The sequence below is a fragment of the Engystomops pustulosus genome, chromosome 8 (assembly GCF_040894005.1).
Source record: "Engystomops pustulosus chromosome 8, aEngPut4.maternal, whole genome shotgun sequence".
NCBI classification, from domain to species: domain Eukaryota; kingdom Metazoa; phylum Chordata; class Amphibia; order Anura; family Leptodactylidae; genus Engystomops; species Engystomops pustulosus.
The window spans coordinates 92559039-92573758 of record NC_092418.1 but is presented as its reverse complement, the minus strand read 5'-3'; the positions used below and the strand labels follow the sequence as shown (position 1 = coordinate 92573758).

Here is a 14720-nt window from a genome sequence, read left to right as displayed (position 1 = left end):
AACAAGAAGTTATTGGGCCCCACAGTGAACTATTGGCCTCCCCTAACTTCTGCACCTTTATGTAGCCCCCCCCATGTTTTGCCTGCATCTCAGATCAGAGACTCGCCATTCCCTGTTCCCTGCAGAAATCCTCTTCCCTTCTTTTCCACTGCTGTTTGTGCCTCCAAAGCTGGCAAACGTGATGATGTTATCACATCCCTCCTGCCGACCTTAACAGAAGTGGAGTGGGCTCCCTGTTTCACAATTGCAGTCAACCATATTTGCGTTTATATTGAAGGGTCTACTCAAGGTCCAACTGGCCCACGAGAGGATCCGCCAGTGGGCCCCGCCGCTGGTTACCTCTATGCAAATTACTCATGTAGCCATTTCCAGCTCTGCGCACAGTCCCCGCCCACCATTCCCCCCGACTTCTGGAGAACCTGCAGGTTAGCTGAGTAGGAGTTTGGGAAAGGAAGAGAAGCATCAGGGAACCTCCATCCTTAAAGGAAACCTACCAGTTAGAATGGCAGGGGTAAACTGTAAGTACCGAGCACCAGCTCAGGGTGAGCTGATGCCGGTACTTACTTTCGTTAGTGTTATAAACCGCGGTATCGCGGTTTTAACACTTTTTAAACTTTAGAGCAGATGGCGCTTCGGCGACCGTGCGCGCACAACATCTCCGCTATCTCCTATGTAGGCGCGCGCACGATCGTGCGCACGCAGCGCCGAAGCGTCTTCTGCTCTAAAGTTTAAAAAGTGTTAAAACTGCGATACCGCAGTTTATAACACTAACGAAAGTAAGTACCGGCACCAGCTCAGCCTGAGCTGGTGCTCGGTACTTACAGCTTACCCCTACCATTCTAAATGGTAGGTTTCTTTTAAATGGGTCCCCAGTTGCCTTCTGTAGAGGTACTTTGTTCTAGCTTCTATGCAGCTTCCAGGACTTACTGGCAGCCTCCATTTAGGAGCTGCACTTTGCAATGCTGACCCTAAAAACAACTAAAAAAAAAGCCCACAGTGCTTCCTAAACAGCCCCCTCTCTGTACTTCTCTCTTTCCCTAGTCGCTATGGGAGGAGTGGGGCTGGATGTGTGGTACCGATATCTCAGTCCACCGGAACAACGATCTGCAGATTTTCCCCTGCAAAAAAGTTATCCTTCACAAAAAGTGATTATATTTGTGTGTGAACTTTATATATACAATGGGGGGAACAAATGTGGTACAAATGCTGTTTTGCGACATTCCATTGCGCCAAATTAAAATAGGACAGTGCAAAGGCCCTTTCACATGGATCCTGCTTGTGCCAAATTCATTATTTGCATAGACTGGATTTCACAAAACTAAAGTGGATTCATAACTCAGCACTTAGCCTGGCCTGTATACAGCACATCACCGCTTAGCCTGGCCTGTATACAGCACATCATCGCTTAGCCTGGCCTGTATACAGCACATCACCACTTAGCTTGGCCTGTATACAGCACATCATCGCTTAGCCTGACCTGTATACAGCACATCACCGCTTAGCCTGACCTGTATACAGCACATCACCGCTTAGCCCTGCCTGTATACAGCACATCACCGCTTAGCCTGGCCTGTATACAGCACATCACCGCTAAGCCTGGCCTGTATACAGCACATCACCGCTTAGCCCGGCCTGTATACAGCACATCACCGCTTAGCCCGGCCTGTATACAGCACATCACCGCTTAGCCTGGCCTGTATACAGCACATCACCGCTAAGCCTGGCCTGTATACAGCACATCACCAGTTAGCCTGGCCTGTATACAGCACATTACCACTTAGCCCGGCCTGTATACAGCACATTACCACTTAGCCTGGCCTGTATACAGCACATCACCAGTTAGCCTGGCCTGTATACAGCACATTACCACTTAGCCTGACCTGTATACAGCACATCACCACTTAGCCCGGCCTGTATACAGCACATCACCACTTAGCCTGGCCTGTATACAGCACATCACCACTTAGCCTGGCCTGTATACAGCACATCACCACTTAGCCTGGTCTGTATACAGCACATCACCGCTTAGCCCGGCCTGTATACAGCACATCACCACTTAGCCTGGCCTGTATACAGCACATGACCACTTAGCCTGGTCTGTATACAGCACATCACCACTTAGCCTGGCCTGTATACAGTACATCACCGCTAAGCCTGGCCTGCATACAGCACATCATCGCTTAGCCCGGCCTGTATACAGCACATCACCGCTTAGCCTGGCCTGTATACAGCACATCACCGCTAAGCCTGGCCTGTATACAGCACATCACCGCTTAGCCCGGCCTGTATACAGCACATCACCACTTAGCCTGGCCTGTATACAGCACATCACCACTTAGCCCGGCCTGTATACAGCACATCACCACTTAGCCCGGCCTGTATACAGCACATCACCACTTAGCCCGGCCTGTATACAGCACATCACCACTTAGCCCAGCCTGTATACAGCACATCACCGCTTAGCCTGGCCTGTATACAGTACATCACCACTTAGCCTGACCTGTATACAGCACATCACCGCTTAGCCTGGCCTGTATACAGCACATCACCACTTAGCCCAGCCTGTATACAGCACATTACCACTTAGCCTGGCCTGTATACAGCACATCACCACTTAGCCTGGCCTGTATACAGCACATCACCGCTTAGCCCGGCCTGTATACAGCACATCACCGATAAGCCCGGCCTGTATATAGCACATCACCACTTAGCCCGGCCTGTATACAGCACATCACCACTTAGCCTGGCCTGTATACAGCACATCACCACTTAGCCTGGCCTGTATACAGCACATCACCGATAAGCCCGGCCTGTATACAGCACATCACCACTTAGCCTGGCCTGTATACAGCACATCACCACTTAGCCTGGCCTGTACACAGCACATCACCGCTTAGCCTGGCCTGTACCCAGCACATCACCGCTTAGCCTGGCCTGTATACAGCACATCACCACTTAGCCCGGCCTGTATACAGCACATCACCACTTAGCCTGGCCTGTATACAGCAGCACACCGGGACTGAACTCAGCATGTCAGTGTCAGGCCGTGCGATCCGAGCAGCATGCGCAACGAGTGTGATGGTCCCCAGATACCTCAGTCCGACACCGGATCTACTTGATACTTTCATGTATGCCCATGGACTATCCAACAATGTGCACTGCCTGAGGTTTCCATCCTCTTATGAAATACCACACTTTTTTTTTTTAGCCGCTTTGTTACATAAACCCCTAAAGGTTCCCTTTAAAATTTAATAATTGATGCTTGGATCCACTAATAGATTTTATATTAGTGAAAATGCTGCCCTCTGCAGGTAGGAAGGGATAATTGCAATAAATCAGAATTTAGGGTTATTGGATTAGGCTAACTGCCCTGTAATCAGCTGTACAATGGACTCTCACTCTTTTGCTATTGATGACTTATCCTAATTATAAATGATCAATATTAAAGTTCTAGAAAACCCCTTTAATCCTTGTGGGACATCACACATTCAAATCTGCTAATGATAAATGAGGATGTATAGTGAAAGTTTTAGTCTAGATGAATAATTGCACAGTTTGCTATGATTTGTTGGGTGGATTACATGAAACACTAAGTTAAAAAATTGTTCTTATTGTAGAAAACAAAAAAAAAAATGAATGATGAAAATGATTATTTGCTTTGCAGAAAATAACTTGAATGTTATGTGGGAAATTATGGTATTACTATAAATGAAAATATTGAATTTATGATTCATTTATCAAAGTCATAAAATGACTTTAAATTCTAGAAATAATATTTTTGAAATACCATAATATAGTATCAGGAGGTGCTGGAGGTAACATATAGGCCGACATTGCCATCTAGTGGTGGAATGATAGAATGCATGGTGTTAGATGACGCTAAGATATTTTGAGGGCTTATGCACAGAGCAGATGCATGTCCAGTATACATGTACAGTGGCATAAAGTTTTTTTAAAGGGAACCGGTCACCACATTTTTCACAAATACAGCTAGTATTGTGAAGCCTTTTCACTTACTGACCCCATATAATCAACTTTATAATTTTGCCTGGTACCCAGTGATATCTATAGCGAGTCGAGGGGGCGTGGCAACTCATCTCCTTGCTATCTCTGCATGCAGCAGTAATGTCATGTGACCAGGGTGACATCATCTCAGGTCCTTTAGACTCCTAACATTAGCAAACTGTATTACATCAAATCACAGCAGCCCGCTTGGACTTCTACACCTCTCCACGCAGGCTTCTGTGATCTCATTGATTAGCTATTTATGCATTTGCTAATAGAGACTCGCTATAGATATCCCTGGATAGCAGGTAAAATTATAAAGTTTATTATATGGGTATCTGGGGAAAACAGGAAAATGTGGTGACAGTTTTCCTTTAAATATACTGTAGAAGTATAAGCCTTACCTAGGCATTGATACCCCAACTGATACCTGCTTCGTTTTGGCTCAGATATGTACTGTAATATGCCTGGGCCTCAGTGCCAAACCTGTAACAGTGATTCTTCCTATCTTGTGATATTCATATCATCTGTAGTTTCTTTTGTAGTTTCTGTTACAGATCAGATTTTAAAAATACAGAGAGATTTAAAAATATACTCACAAAGTATTTGTAAAAATGTGCATATCTAGACATAAGCGGGACACCAGTCACACATGTCCACCCGACCCAGGGTTTCGCCTACACAGCTTCTGAGCATATTTTTAAATAAAATTTTAAACTTCAAAGAATCTACTACACTACCCGTACGCGTATTTCTTCAAGTGAAATTGTCTTAATGAGAGATGGGAATGAAGGAGGATTAGGAAACCCGATGGAGTTGGTCTGAATGGTGACCTATTCTTGTCAGAAATCTGTGGAGACGTGCAATACTCATTGAAAAGGATTGATGTGTCAAGCAATATACAGTGTTGGATTAATAAAGATTTTCTAAAGGATTGTTGGAGCTCCGGTCAGAATCATTTTAATCATTTTAATTGTGGGACTGCTTGTGGACCAGTCCTGAACCATTGTTTAGCTCCCAGGAGCCAAGTGTGCAACACATTAAGGCCCCTTCCACACTAGCGGTTTTCACGCGCGAGTTCTGCGCATGCTTTTGACACGCAGAACTTGCATTGCACTCTGTCCCATTGTTTCCAATGGGCCTTTCCTCATTTGCTTTTTTTTTTCACGCGCGTGAACACAGTGAAGAATAGATTACAGATGTTCGGCACATCTGCTTACTTGTCGGGAGATACGCGCGGAACAGTGCGAACAAAATAGCATGTGAAGAACACTACATATGTGTGTGAAGAACACATTGCAGATGTTTCCATACATCTGCAATGTGTTCTTCACACACATATATATTGTTGACTTAAAAAATGCACGCAAAAAAACCGCAAACAACACGAGCATGAAAAACGCAAAAACGCTAATGACTCCACGGAAAAATTTAACAAAAACGCAGTCAAAAACTGCAGTTTTTCACGCATTGCACCCTGACGTGAAATGCAACGCTAGTGTGGAAGGGGCCTAAGATTACTAAATCATACAATCACCTAAGCACTGCAGCCAATGTGGGACAATGAGACCAGTGATCGGCTGCAATGTTTGTGTGAATATATATGACATCATCCCTTCAAGATATGTAAATAAAGACAGATGAGGAGAAGAGGATTTAACAGGTGACTAAATTTTTCATGAAAAATCTTTTGGAAATCCTTGACAGCTCCCTCAAGACCTTCACCATTCCCAAGCATGCAGATGCTACATCACACAGGCACGCAGAGCAGCTACGTCCAGCTTTCATGACTGTGGATCCTGGAATGGCAAATATTCCAATAATTTATATGGACGGTGATTAAATATTTCCTCTTCTTTTTATCTGTTCCTAACCCAACTGTTGTTTTCTTTACAGGTGTCGTTCTCCATGGTCCGAGGGCAACAAGAAGAAGCTTGTGTTTGTAATATATATTTGTCACTTGTGAAGGATACCACCTATTGGAGCAATAAAACATGACCAGACAAGAGATTTTCTTGACCTCGAATTACATTCTTCAGGCGCTATCAGTCAGACGTGCAAGTTCAAAGGTCGTATCATTATAAGTGGCACGAGCTGCAGGAGAAATAACCCCCTCAGTAAATGAATGAGTGCGATGGAGATGGATATAAGTTCACCCAGGGGGGAATGAATCAATAATGATAATATTTATTGATGGAGTATAAAATAGGTGCTGCCACCCAAGGTGCCTGATGTATAAAGGTAACTCCAGGATACTGCTGAGCCTGTGCTTGTAGGCGCTGGAGGCAGGAGCCGACCAAGGAATGTTAAATACAGTAATTGAAGGACCCGGTGTCATCTATTTAGAATGAAACAGTTAACTCTTCAAAAAAAAAAGCTAGAGATTTATAAGGAGGGGAATGTCAGGATTGCTGGAGTCTGTGGGGGAAAGTTATCAGTTTTGTGGCATACAAGCCATGAAATAATCTCAATTCCTTTGCGAACCATCAGGAATTAGGATTGTGTCCCCCTTTACACCACCTCCACACCAAGTGGGCTTGATGAGAACATGCCCAGAGGCATTTGGCCTTTCCGCCACGCACTCGCTATAGCCTGGTCCTGAAGGTGTGCAATAATGTAATGTAATAAGGTAATAGCACAATAAAGCAGCGCCTGGCGTGGAATTGTACACCAGCCAGAGCCTCTGATGTATCCAGAGGAGCAGGGATTTCATCATGATTTAGCCCAAATTTATCATCCATAACGGAAATCTACCGCCATGATACACCAGGGGCCCTTACTCATAGATCCAGGAACCGTGACTTATATTTGTTATCCATGGCCTCCTTACTTCTAAAATTAACATTTCTAATTATGCTAATGAGGGGTGTTTCCAGAACCTCTCCCTGCTGTAGCTTTACAGCCTATTACAATGAGCAAAGCAGTAGAAATGTTCTGCTCATTTTAACAATCCGTGAAGCTACAGCCCGGAGGGGCTCTGGAAAGAACCCCCTGAATTATGCAGAGGCATAGATAGGGGTTAAACCTAGGTGTACCAGTGTCCCACCTTACAGTGACCACATAGTGGTAGATACTGGTTATCCTCAGGCCTCTTTGTTAATAGTAATAGTAAATAACAATATTGTAACGTATAGGAGACATCTCTGTTCTCTGACTTCTACTAGTGGGATATTGGAATTGTTAAAGAGAACCTGTCAGGTGGATTTGGGACACTTATCAGCCCAAAGGTCCCGTCAACAGATGAGGATTGTGCCAGCCACCTACCTCCAGCAGCAGAAGATCCACCGTTCGGCTCGAGTAGCTGATGACCCACCAACAGATGAGGACCAAGGACCTGAACTAAAGATCTGGCATAACGGCACAGGGTCCCGGCGCAGGGAGGTTGTGTTGGAGGCCTGACAACAGCATCGGGATCCTTTAATCTTTAGCTTAATGGACAGTGCCTCTTTCGGTCCAGTTCTGGTCTCATGGTTACACTAAAAATACCATCAAGTAAACTGTTAGTTACCGGTAGTATATTGTATTATGTTAACCACGTAACTAAGACCCTCAAAACAAACAATCGTTTAATCTGTTGTCATCCTGATGTAACGTGTATGTAATCGTATGTAACTACCAGTCCCCCTATCAGTGTGTAACAAGATGCCTGAGCACGGTGCACAAAATAATTTACCCGCAGGGGATCAATAAAGTCTTATTGTATTGTACTAGGAGTCTGTAGAACAGGCTAAGACATTAGTTACCAAAAATGACAGAAACCCGGTATTGAACCATTCTGAATTTGAAAGTATTGAACAAGTACCAAGGTTTTGATGCAACGTGAAACCCTAGATAGGTGTAGTAGTGTTGTACTACAGTGTAGGATAGGTGCAGTAGTAGTGTAGAAACACCAAACACACAGACAGACACACGGACAGAAAACACATACCACTCACATGTGCTCGCTCTCTCCTTAGATGACTCATCTCACAGGTCCTGAAAGGTCAATGGTAATACATGTATGTCAGGAAGTGGTACATGTACCTTATATACTCGAGTATAAGCCTAGTTTTTCAGCACAAAAAAATGTGCTGAAAGCCCAAACTCGGCTTATACTCGAGTAACAAATATATAGGTTTTACCAGGTTTTTGTGGTAAAGTTAGGGGCCTCGGCTTATACTTGGGTCGGCTTATACTCGAGTATATACGGTATTACCATAGAGAGCAGGACTGCGCTAGTCCCTGCATAAAACTCTATCTGTGTCCCTCCTATCCTGACCCATATGATGAATTACAACTAGAGTTAAAAAAGATCTTTGATGTCACAATAATAACATGATACAGCAATGTCACAATATGCAGACTAAACACAGTGATGTCACAGTACAAGAATAATAGACACGAATGTGTCGAAGTGTAGGGAAAATACACACAGTGATGTCACAGTACAGAGATAATACACACAGTGATGTAACAGCACGGGGATAATACACAGTGATGTCCCAGTACAGAAATTATAGACACTGCGATGTCACAGTACAGGGATAATACACACAGTGATGTCACAGTACAGAGATAATACACACAGTGATGTAACAGCACGTGGATAATATACACAGTGATGTCCCAGTACAGAAATTATACACACTGCGATGTCACAGTACAGAGATAATACACACAGTGATGTCACAGTACAGGGATAATACACATAGTGATGTCATGTGCTAAATAAAAGTGTAGATAGCCCTGATAATCTAAGCACATTGTCGGCACACAGCATCTCATAGCACAGAGGAATCATGAAGCGTCTGCTTAGAGAGTCCCCGCCCACATTGTGGAATCTTACACTGACCATCACTGAGTGATAGGAGCTAAAACAGAAATAACTGAGTTAAATTGTAAAGTAAGGGGTTAAAAATGAGCTTTATTGTATAAATATCATTAGGGGATTCAACTTTGAGAACTTTCTTTCCTGGGCAAACCCCTTTAATACCACGTCCATATATTGTTAATTTCTATTTTCTGTATTCCTTTACATTTTTGTACATTTACAGGTGATAATCTGACAAGTTGCCACAGGCAGAATAGTAGTGATGTGAGAAATACTTATCCTCTCCCCGGAGTCCAATATTGTGGATTATGACCCGAGCTGCCGACATACCTTAATATACTTTTACAGGTGACATCATCATCTTGGTGAAATTATACACTGACAGTCGGCTCATGATGGATGGTGAGCAAGTCTTTCATGACATTGGTCGGGGGAAATCTCTATTATCGACATTCGACAGTTAAAAGAAAATATGTGAGCAATTTATGAAAATTCCTGTACCAGATGGATAATCCCACGAATGGCCCAGGTGCACCCAGCAATTACAGTCTACAGCTGTGAAAATGGAAAATTAGTCGTCTACTATTATATTTTACCTTGATGTCACTAGACTGTTACCCAATATTGGAGGGTTCCACGGGATTGATGGTCGTAGGTGCTACGAATTGCCCATTCATTGTACCCCACATGACAATCAAAGCATTAAAAGTAATGTGTCACCAAAAAACTTTTAATTAACTAATTTGTCAGGAGGCATTGGAGTCCCTGGTATCACCACCATTATCTCCTCTCTGCTCTGCTAGCTCTTCCTCCCATCTCACTCCCTCCTGCAGACACAGAGTGGTCAGAGATTTGCTTGGAGCATGGGGTCAGCTAATAGCTGATTGAGGGAGGGGTGCAGGAAAGGGAGGGGGAGGGAGGAAAGAGGAGAGCAGATAATGATGATGATTGCAGCTTGCTCAGATGCCCCCATGATTTGATGTCATTTGCTGTCAGGGAGCCAGGTAAACTTTTATATACTTTTAAAAGTGAGTGAAAGCAGTAATGGGAGATTGGGAATTAACCTCTTTACGTACGTGTAGGGTGCCTAGCCGCTAACACTGAACAAAGAGGGCTGAGAGGGTTTGGAAATTTTGGATCAGTCTACATCCCTACCACATATGATCTCAAATAGCACATTCCGTTCTGCATCTCTTACAATACATATCATCGGAGCATCATGGAGCATAGTTTTATCTATAATTTAAAGGAAACCTACCACTTGTAGTGGCAGGTTTCCGATGGAAATACCGGGCACCAGCTCAGGGTGAGCTGGTGCCGGAGCTTATTTTAGTTAGTGTTTTAAACCGCGGTATCGCGGTTTAAAACACTTTTTAAACGTTGTAGCCGGCGCAGGCAGGTACGCGCTCGGCGCTTACCGTGCACGCGGCTACATAGGAAGTGAATGAGAGCCGCGTGCATGGTAAGTGCCGAGCGCGTACCTGCCTGCGCCGGCTACAACGTTTAAAAAGTGTTTTAAACCGCGATACCGCGGTTTAAAACACTAACTAAAATAAGCTCCGGCACCAGCTCACTCTGAGCTGGTGCCCGATATTGCCATCGGAAACCTGCCACTACAAGTGGTAGGTTTCCTTTAAAAAAAAAATTAAATAAATTACCTTCCCCATCTTTGTAGTTAATTTTTCTCTAGATTTTAATGGGTTTTGAAATTGTGCCCTAATTTCTTCCAGTATAACTTGCCTACAATATTCATATATCCCCCCAGTCCTTAAAACCCAAACATTGGCGTGCATTTTAAAATACCTCCCCCATCCACGATTTTATTCTATTCAGTCCAACTTTTACTCAGAAGGTTCAACAAGGTTGCAGATTTATCCTTTGCTATTGCTCTTTCTTCCATAAATTCTAACATATATATTGAAAATGTATCAAAAACCAATAAAACCTATATAAATTTGGTATCACCATGATCGTACCAAACCAAACAATAAAGTAGATGTATCATTTAGAGCCCACAAGACGCAAATGCGTGTCTTTTCCAATTTCACCACATTTTTTTTCAGCTTCCCAGTACAAGAAATACATGGGATTATAATTAATGCCACAAAGAAGTGAAATTTGTTACGCAGAAAATAAGCTCTGTACACGGAAAAATGAAAAAGTCATACATTTTTGAAGGTGGAGAGCGAAAAATGAACAAAAAAATGCTGTGACGCAAAGAGGTTAAAGGGGTATTCCCATTTTGGCAAATTAATGTTATTATTTGTATGATGAAAAAATATACAATTTTCAATATACTTTCTGTGTCAATTCCTTGCAGTTTTAAAGATCTCTGCTTGCTGTCATTTTATAGAAAGCTCATTTCCAGTGGACAGAAATCTGACCATGGTCACACAGGTGCATGGCTCATTAGTATCACAGAGAGTAATCAGAGCTGTGTGATATAACGAGCCGTGCACCTGTGTGACCATGGTCAGATTTCTGTCCACAAGAAGAAAACATAGAAGCTTTCTATAGAATAACAGCAAGCAGAGATCTAGAAAACTATAAGGAATTGTTACATAAATTATATTGGAAAATTGTATAACTGTTCATGACCCAGGCAATTGCTGACTCGGTAAGATTACAGATGAAAGGAAAGTAAAAGAATCTACCTGACCAACCCCTTCTAACTAAATAAACATACATACAACTTTTTGAATTGGAAGGTGATTGGTCACAGCCTTTATTGAATTTGTTTACAATCTGTAAAAAACAAACTTTATTAAAACACAATAATATAGCAATCATATAACAATTCTTTTTTCAAAAATTAAAATGATGGGTGAGCAGAGCCCTTTACAACAGCTTCCACGAATTGCCACCAATATTTCCATAGTTCTATTCGTCCGGTGCCTTTTAAACCAATATATATATATGCTCAGAAAGCACGCTCGGCGTGCGATGTCACAACTACCAAAACCACTAGCCGCCAACCTCCTAGCCAGTTGCGCGAGCAGAGGTGACTAACCATCAAACTTAATAAAACCAGGTCCTAAAACCAGGTCCTAAAAGGGGAGGCCACCCCCATGCAGGATCCTGGCAAAAATCCTCTTAACCTCCGGACTTAAAATAACCACACCATCTTTTTCTCAACCTGTTATCCACTTTACCAATTGAATTAGCTGTTGCCAAGAACCCCGCCCCCGCCACCGCATGTCGGCTTGACCCCTTAAGCCGGCATGCCGCTCCACACCCGCACAGCAAAGCCAGCCGCTTCAGCCAAACCGTAATTGAACACATCCAATCCCAAATCCGTCAGGTGTACTCCATCCGGGCCCGTATAACTCACTTCCTCCTCAAGCAAATCATGGCGAACCACCAAACCTCCATTCAGGCGCACAAACTTCGAAACACTTCTATTAATCTTCTTCCGTGAACGATTCAGCGCTGGCACTGACACAGCATCCCTCCACCTGGATCTCCGAACCATTTCAGACCACACCAACAGACACTCCGCATGCTCATCCAACATCCATAACAAATCCCTTTTTATCGTCTTAATCAATGACCGCATCGGGAAACTTCCAACATCGTTTCCACCCACATGCAGAACCAACACATTGGGCACTCCCCACCTCTTAAAAGCCCCCTCCAATCTAAACCTTACCTTATCCCAGCACAATCCCCTAAAACCAAACCATCGAACACTTACCATTTCCTCATCCAGCCCCAATGACCTACCACCTAAGCGCAGCTGCGCTCTCTTCTCCGCCCAATAGATGAAGGAATGGCCAAACATCCAAACCACGCACTTACGTGAACCTGTCCATAATGAATAAACAGATAAACACAATAACCAATACCCCTCCATATAAACACGCCTGCCTACTACTCTCCTGCCAGCGCTTACCCCCTAACGCTCCACCCTATGTATGCGAACGTATGACCGGAAGCGTCGCGACTCCCATCTACCAATGCGCTTCACCTCGTTCTCTGACATACCCCATCTAGCCGCCTCCGTAGCTGCACCTATACGGAAGGAGTGTGAACAATATTCCCCTTCTTTTAAACCCAATCTCTTTATGCCTGCACGAAATACCGCCACAAACTGACATCTCGTCAGCGGAGACCCATCAGCATGAATAAACAAGGGGTCCGCAGTTCCCCCGCGCACTTCCACAAAGGTCTCATAATTCGCTACCGGGCAAACCACATGACCTCCCAATCTGTGCAATGAAACCAAAAAACCCTTACCATACTTATCCGTTTTTGACCCCACCAATGTAATCCGCAACTCGTCCTCACCCATTACCACCTGATGCACTTGTATACCCCCAGGGCTGCTTTTTCTGGGACTAACCAACTCACCCACCCGGAACGCCCCAAAAAACGCCCAGGAAAAAAACACGCTAAACTGGCCTCCTACCATCAGGAGGACCCCCGCGCCTAACATACCCCTTAACCGCCTGCCTGACAATAAACGCCTGTGTATCATCCACCCCCCCACACAGTTTAAACAAAAATGACAATGCAGCCAACGCCCTCTGAACCCCAGCCCTAGAGACGCCCTTATCCAACAACTCAGATACATAACAAAGGACCGCCTCCCCTCTAACCCAAGGCAACCCTCCCGCACACCAGTCATCCTGAAATAAAAACCATGACTTCCATACCTTCTGATACGCCAACCACGTGGATGGCGCCAAGGATCTCTGAATCCAGTACAAGATACTCAAATTACCAGCTCCCAAACCGCGTCCGGGCATAACTTCGGCTCCTTTGCCGCCCCTGGCACCAGTTCCCTGAATTTTTCCAGCTGTAGACGAGATAGAGCGTCCGCTATATTGTTATCCACTCCTGGAACATGAACTGCCCGAAACATAACATTCCACTCTAAGCAGCGCAACACCAAATGTCGCAACAACACGATCACCTCCGGAGAAGATGCCGTTTGTTGATTGATTACCTGCACGACGGACATGTTATCACAATGAAACACCACACATTTTCCCGCAAGCAGGCTCCCCCACAACTCCACCGACATAACGATCGGGAACAGCTCCAACAAACACAGATTAGCCGTCAGTCCCCTTTCCACCCAATGCCTAGGTCACGGTCCAGCACACCATTCACCATCAAAGAACGCCCCATAACCTACTGCTCCAGCTGCATCCGTATACAAATGCAACTCCAAGTTGGACACCGGGGCGGCCATCCACAATGTCCGGCCATTATACTTCGCCAAAAAACTGTCCCATACCATCAAATCCGCTCTGTGCTCACTGAGTAGTCTGATAAAATGATCTGGTCTACGCACCCCCGCTGTCGCCTGCGCTAACCGTCGACAAAACACCCTCCCCATTGGCATAATTCAACAAGCAAAGTTCAGTTTCCCCAGCAATGATTGAAGCTGGCGCAATGTGAGTTTCCTCTTCACTAAAGCTTCCTGTACCCCCAAACGAAGGTCCTCTAACTTCGCAGCCGGCAGGCGACATTCCATCCTTTCAGAATCAATTTCAATACCCAAAAAACACAATGTTGTCACCGGACCCTCAGTTTTTTCTGCTGCCAACGGAACCCCAAACTCGGCAAACACTTTCTCCACCGTAGCAAGTAATACTTTACATCCATAGCCACGGGCGGGCCCTACACATAAAAAATCATCTAAGTAATGTATAACTGACTTCGAACCAGCACTCTTCCGGATGACCCACTCCAAAAATGTACTAAACGCTTCAAAATATGCACATGAAATGGAGCAGCCCATCGGGAGGCAAGCATCTACATAATAGCAATCCTCAAAGCAACACCCCAACAAATGCATAGATTCCGGGTGAACCGGCAGTAATCGTAACGCAGCCTCAATGTCCGCCTTTGCCATAAGGGCCCCCCGCCCTGTCTCCCTCACTAAAGCTACTGCCGC

At 44.5% G+C, this 14720-nt stretch overlaps 1 long non-coding RNA gene across 1 annotated transcript; it reads right to left on the bottom strand.

The window, feature by feature from the left end:
- Positions 1-5804: 5804 nt before the first annotated feature.
- On the bottom strand, positions 5805-8027 carry LOC140074801 (uncharacterized). Its single transcript, XR_011849280.1, has 3 exons — positions 7941-8027; positions 7270-7481; positions 5805-5981 (listed from the first exon to the last, which is right to left on the bottom strand). It is a non-coding gene; the product is annotated as an uncharacterized lncRNA (long non-coding RNA).
- Positions 8028-14720: the final 6693 nt, after the last annotated feature.